This window comes from Empidonax traillii, unplaced genomic scaffold (assembly GCF_003031625.1).
Source record: "Empidonax traillii isolate 1590-97213 ecotype Southwest subspecies unplaced genomic scaffold, ASM303162v1 scaffold7:size3022706, whole genome shotgun sequence".
NCBI lineage: Eukaryota > Metazoa > Chordata > Aves > Passeriformes > Tyrannidae > Empidonax > Empidonax traillii.
Genome location: NW_020955200.1, coordinates 869973 through 877327, shown reverse-complemented (window position 1 = coordinate 877327; position 7355 = coordinate 869973).

Here is a 7355-nt window from a genome sequence, read left to right as displayed (position 1 = left end):
ATAGAAAAAAAAATGGATAAAACGCTCTAGAATTTATAACCAGACCTCAAATGAAACCTCCAGTGAAATTTTCCTGCAAATTCATGTGCAGAATCACTTTGTTTTTTCATGTATCTCAGCAATTACTTTTGCACTTACAGTTATATTTTTCAATGGTTACTACTTTAATGACTTCTAAAAATTTTTAAGCTACAGATCATATGAACCATGAAGCAGCAAGTGGGTGGAGAATTACTAAACACACAGCCAATAAATTTCTTCAAGCTTCATCTGAGATTGGTAAGATAAAAGAAAATGGTGCCTAAAGATGAATGTAAAATTACAAGACTGGGTATAATGCAGGTATTTCACAAGAATTGTTGGACAAGAAGCTCCAAAAATGTAAGACTTTAAAATAAAAACCAAATGAAATCAAATGAAAAAAACATAATGTTCCATTAAAAATGTCGTTGTAAACTAAATTATCCTGTAGACATTAAATTTTTTCTTAGAACAGTTTAACTCAAAAGCCCCATTGAAATAAATTTTAGGCCTTTTTTCATTTTTTGGTTTGGGTTTTCTTGTTTGCTTGTTTTTGCTTTGTTTGTTTAGGAGTTTGTGTTTTGTTGTTGTTGTTTTGGTGGGGGTTTTTTCCTTTTTAATTTCTAGAACTGCAGTTTTCTATTCATTGTTGTCTGCAAATGTTTGCCCAGATTTTCCATAAAATGTACCATTTTGCTTGGATGAAAAGTCAGTCTTAGTACTTAGGTCAGTATTCTGGAATTGGAGTACTGGTATAAAGGATCTAATATAAGTCTAACATGCTGTGCAAAAGCCTGATGTGCACAAAAAACATTTCCACACAGGTCACTTCAGCCTTATGAATAACAAAGGAAGAAAAATTAAATTGTTATTATTTTAAACAAAGCAAAACTGATTTTTACTGTCAACTCTGTGGGATGCAAGTCAATAAAATCTATAATTTTTGTCAGCAGCCAGAAGCAGGCACCCTCCCTGGTTGTGGGAGTAAAGGTACAGGGTGAAATCTAACCATAGACATGGAAACAGAACAAAGGCTTGGAGAACTGATCAATAGAATCAGAAAATCATAGAATTAAATGGGTTAGAAAGGACCTCTGAGATCATCAAGTCCAACCCTTGATCCACTACCACCACAGTTACTAGACTATGGCATTGAGTGCCACATCCAGTCTCTTCCTAAATATCTCCAAGGACAGAGAATCCACCACCTCCCTGGGCAGCCCCTTCCAATGCCTGATTACCCTCTCTGTAAAGAATTTCTTCCTAACATCTAACCTAAACCTCTGCTGTTAGAGCTCAAGACCATGCCCTCTTGACTTACTGACAGCTGCCTGGGAAAAGAGATCAACCCCCATCTGGCCACAACCTCCTTTCAGAGAGCTGAATAATTTGAAGCAGGGTAACAAGTAGTGATTAATGAACAAAAGCAAAACATGTTTTTTGTCAGAGTCTAACTTTTAATAGACAGATGTTCCCTTCATAAAAACCACCTACATAAGTGGAACTGATGGAGGTCCCTGGTGTCACTTCCAACAGAGACGTCAGTGATTTCTATGGGCCTAGAGAACAGAAACAACCAATATTCCTAATCATAAGAGTTAATGTATTTTGTAAGAAAAGAGTGATATTTATAACAATATATGTCCAATCCTGCACCCAACACAATACAAATGCTTTTCAGTTCTATCAAGCCTACTGCTGTCAAGGGTGCTCCACAAGATACTGTGCAGCACTCCTGTGAGAGCAGAGTAGTGCCGTCATTCATTCTAATGAAGGGAGGGATTGTGTCCTACAGAAACAAGCAATAGGAATTTGTATCGAAGACTCAATATGATAATATAAATTAAATGAGCTTTGTGGTTCTGTACACCAGCGTGTTTGGAAAGCAAGATAGTGTTGATACTGTTACACTTTACTGTCTGATCTTCCATAGTAGTTGAACAATTACAGTATTTAATGGATGACTTCTGATTCTTTTATTTTATAGAGCAACAATAGAGCTGAAAAAATAAAATTAAGACAGAAAACTGAAAATAGTAGTGAAAGAACAGTTCATATTCAATCCTAAATTTTTTGTGCTATTCTAAAATTTGAACTTTACTGGTAAATGTGTTATTTGCTCAAATTCTTTCAACAGTTATGTTATTCTGTGTGTGTGAGTGTATGCAGAATCTTCATCACTTGAGTCCAACTTTTCTAGGTAAATAATGTTTTCTCTGATTTACTTGATAGTACAATTTTAAGCCCTATGGGTTTTTTAAGCTGAAGCAGAACAGTGCTGTTTCACATGGATATTATTTTATTCACTGAGATTTTATTTCATTCTTCATAGATTTTACTTTCAAGTAACCTTCAAGTCTAGCAAAGTTATTCAACTTAACTTCAGGTCTGAGATAGTTTAATGACAGAATGATCAGTTGAATGTGCAGCAATGGTTGGCATATAAGTCTGAAGAAATTGTCAGGATTCATTAATAAAAAGTGGTAGATCATTTATAATACATCAGATACAGCCCTTCAAGAATGGAAAGGGGTCAGAAGGGTTTCTTTTATTTTTGATGAAATGAGGTAGTGAAAGCCAAATTTTTCTCTCTTAAATGGAATTATTTTTGGTCAGTCTTTCCTTATTGTCAGTCTAGAATCTAAGCTACATGGATTGTTAATGAAATTGTGAACAAATCCTACATAATGCAAATCTGTAAAATATAGTCTTGAGCAGAATGAACAAGAAATACTGTAGAATAATTTTATGTTGCTGGCAATAGTGTTTTACTGTTGAGTACATATAGGAGTGCATCAAAAATAACCAGAAGCCTGCAGAGCTTGTTTACCAGTCCTCGGATCCCAAACAGCGGCTTGTAGTTGCTGTACATCAGTTGCGCAAAGGATTAATTTCATTAAGTCCACGTTAGCTTGATGCTGTGCAAATGTAATAAGTTATTAGGCTATAGGGAGTTGTAGAGTGGAATAGCTCTGTTTGGTGCTGCTGCTTCATCTGGTGTTAATAGCTTCAGCTCTCGCTAGGACATCAGTGGGAACATTGCAATCTCATCCATCAGGTCAAGAAAAGGAGAATCTTGGCATATTATGATTGCTTCACCTCTGCATAAGAAATAACCATTGCAATTCTATCAGTAACCTCTGCCAAATAAAACAGAAACTTAAAATCACTGAAGAGATGACCAAGGCTACCTTTTCGGTACACAGCATGTTCATCTGAAATAATTCACTTCTTTTGGACTACCGCTGTGAACATGTAGTATTATAACACTAACTCAGTTAACTAGTTCCTAGTTTTCAGCTAGCATAGAACTGTAACAGTCAAAATTATACCCATTCGTATGTAGCACTCTGCAGTTCCAGTATAGGAAATATTTAAAATAAAGCCATTTTCAAACACTTTCTCACTAACTTAAATATGGAAAAAGGTTGTACAGATGCTGGTACTTGGTTGAAGCCATGTTTTCAGTAATTCAAACTATAATTAGAATCCAAACATTAACTTCAAACCAATATTAAATATTAACCAATTCCTAAGGTACTTCTTACTCATGCATTACGTAGTGTTATGTAGCTTCCTATTTTTAGCCTTTAAAAATGTAATTCAGCTATCCAAGACTGTAAAAGTAATAATTTCTGCTATCACATTAATCTAACAACAAGGATAGTAAAGTCCAAACTAAATCTTGATGTGATTAACTTGACAAATTAATGGAAGTGAGAACTTATTGCATTAATAGTCTGTGAGAAAATGCTGACATGATGACATCATAAGCATGGAAGAGCTTGATAGATAAAGAGTAAAATCCATTTCCTTCTTACTATTAAAACAAAACAGACAAGTTTCTGTTCCAATTATTATAATATATCAGAGGATATGTATTCAAAAGACTTGCAATCATATCAATAGGATGAGAAAGCTTATGGATTGAAAGAAAAAAAGGAAGATCACTTACCAGTTACTGTCCTGGCAAAATAGTCTCAGCTTGTGGGAAATTAGATTCAATTTATTTCCAATTAAATTAAATTCAGATAATAATAAATTATTATAAACAATAAATAATTATTAGAAATTTTTAAATTTTTCAAATTTAAAAAAGGTTAAAAATACCTTGCTTCCTCCCCTTTCCCAAGTTTTAAAGCCCTCCTACACTCCCAAGTCCTCTAACCACATCAAAAGGCTCATAATGAATGGTGAATGGAGGATTATGGTAAGTGTATGACTATTTCTTAGTGTTACTTTTTCTTCTTCACCCTTTTCCCCTGCTCCAACATAGGCACTTCACAGACTGCAGTTCCTTTAGAAAATATGCAACTGCTCCAGCAAGAGAGTTCCCCCACAGGCTGCAGTGTGGGTGTCGGCTTCACCATGGAGTGCCCCGATCTACTCACCTGGCCTCGGTGTTCCCTCTACTTTTTCTCATCCTGTCTCTTTCATCTTCCTTTCCCCCTCCTCTCTGCTTGTCTGGTGTTTGCTGACCTTCTTTAAATGCATTTTCAGAGAGGTATTACTATCTTGGCTACTATGCTCAGCTATGTCCTGTGTTATGTCTGTTGAAGACAATTGGAAAGATTGTGTCTGTCATGGGGCAGACCCTGTCTTCTTCCCACAGATGCTTCCTCTGCAGTCTACACCCAGGACACAGATAGAAACATGCATTCAGCATTTCAGAGTGTGTTGCAATTCACTTTAAAACCTGTTCCAACATTTGCAGGTTCAAAAGGTGGGGTTTCTGCCAATATCTAGCCATTTGATCAAATTATGCAGGTAGATTGAACTCACTGGTCCCTTTAGTCTGGTATTTCTCTACCTGCATTTACTAGAGTTATCTCCAGACCATATCCTATTATACCCAACAGATGAATGGCTACTTGTGTGAGGACTGCCACTGCTTCATTCCCTGTGGGTTTTTTCTCTTTTTGGAGTCTTTGGTCTGGGAGTCTTCTTTCGCTGGCGTGGTCGACAGTGGGGGGGGGGGGGGGGGCAGTATACATTATTATAAGGTTCTTTTCAGGATGGTAGCTGAGAAAATGAATGCAACTCACCCTCAGAAAAAAAATCTAAGCTCTGAACTGGTACAGGATGACTGTAAGATCCATCTGGTGCAGCAACACCTTGGTATTATTCCTGCCACTTCCAGTTGTGCCAAGGGAGTGAGAAAGGGATAAAATAGTGGATACTTGGAATAAGAGATACAGCCGCAGTACTGAGGAGGATGCATGCCAAAACAATATTGGAAAACAGCAAAGCCAGTTTTTAACTATTAAACAAGATACTACACTTTCTGTGGTAGGTTTCAAATCACTTCTGTCCTTGATGCCACAATCTCATTGTTTTCTGTTGCCCTTTCCTTCAACGTATTGCTACAGTCTTTATAAATGGGCCAGCCTAGGAGACAACAGTTAAAAATTCTTTTCTATTTCACACAAAACTTGATGTCTTTCCTGCAAATGGATCAATCTGTAGGAGGTACCTTTAGGTTGCGTACAGTCACCTCTAACAATGGGGAATGTAACTGAATGCCCTTTTGCATCTGAGTAATTGTATTACATCAACATGTGGGTTTTTTAATAGAGATTATGTTCTTGAGGTATCAGATTAGAGGATTTATTGTATAGCTGTAGTTAGATCATTTTAATTCTGAAAACATGATTTTTCTATGAAAGGGCTTATAGTTTCTAGGCTACATCTTCTAAAACAAATTTTTGATGTCACGATAAACAAAGGGGAGCTATGCCAGGGAGGCAGAGAGGGTGAATAGTCTCAGAACCACCAAGAACATTCTTAAAAACATTTTTACAGCATATGCAACATATGTCAAAAACATGAGAGGGAAGAACTGAATGATTTTCTGTATTCTCTGTCAGCTTAGGACAGTCCATGTATCCAAAACCCACAGGAACAGAATTACACCACGTTAATTAAAAGATGTATTTTTTCCATGTCCTCTATGCCACTTTGAGAGTATTCAACTATGGAGGAATTGTGTCACTTTGTGTACTGTATTTATATGTATTTATGCACTTGATTTCTGTTCTTTAAGCTCAGACGGAAATTAAGAACCTTACGCTCAAGAGTCAGTCTATCCTTCTATCCCACAGCTGGAGATCAAAGGAAAATGGGAACTATTTGGCATATTTTTCATACTATCTTACAGTACAATGAAAAAGAAAATTATTATGAAACAGTCAAGAGGAATTATTTCCTATGTTTTTAAAGTGCATTTTATATTTTTCATGGTTTGATTTTAAAATATGCTTTTAATAAGAAGCTTTTAGGTTCCTTATTGTTTTAGTAATCTGTCTGTCTTTCATTGACATGTTTTATCTTTCTGATGATATTTAGCTAGTGGCAAGAAGAGATTATTTTTGCTAGATTAAGACATAAAATCAAATGCTGAAAACAAGCCTTTAAGCCCCTAGCATTACAGCTAAAAGAATCACTTCTCTAAATCACTAACTGCCTATAAGTGGTTATTCTAGCTCCTTCACAGATACTCATATTCACATATGGCATTAACTTTGCAATCCAAATCTAAATTCAAGATGATTATGTGAAGTATGATTAATTTTTAATGCAACAACAAAGCTGAACATGTAGGGGAAAAGTAAAGCATGCAGCTTGGCTGAACACTTTGAATTATCATCTTCTTTCAAAGAAAGAATAATCCTGTATTGTTTTGTGGTGCTAAAGAAACACTTGTCATCACATTTTTAGAGCAAAAAGTTTTATTGAAAGTATTTGTAAAAAAAAAAATAACCTACAGAAGAAACTCTAGATGTTGAGGAGTATTGATATCAAGGTATCAAGATAATTCTTTTAACAGGTATTCTAAAGCAAGGGGGTTCCAAGATGGCGGGCGGGCAGGCAGCCACGCGCTCGGCGAGCTCCTGCAATTGAGTGGTGGGTGATGAGGGTGATGAGGGACCCGCTCCAGCTGCCGTGCCTCGTCGCTGCCCTGCATGCATGGGAGATGCTGCCGCGCCGATCTGTATAGTCGACCTCGTGGAGAAGCCGTCGGGAGCTCTGTCTCGACGTCGGAGCCGCGGAGTGGTTGGCGAATGGCCGGTGGCCATGCGGGGCCGGGACGCGGGACGGGGCCACGCTGGGTCGGGCCGGGCGGGTGCAGGGGGGGGCCGAGGGGGGGCTGAACTGTCCCGGGGGTCCCCCAGATCGTCCGGGGGAGTGGGGGATGGATGGCCCCGCTCAGAGTGGGGGGAAATCCCCAGGTTGGGCCGGACCGGGTCAGGCCGGGCAGGAACGGGGGGCGGGAGGACGGACCCAGGGTTTCCCCGGGCCGGCGAGGCGGGCTCGTTCGGGGGGCCGCGGGTGGG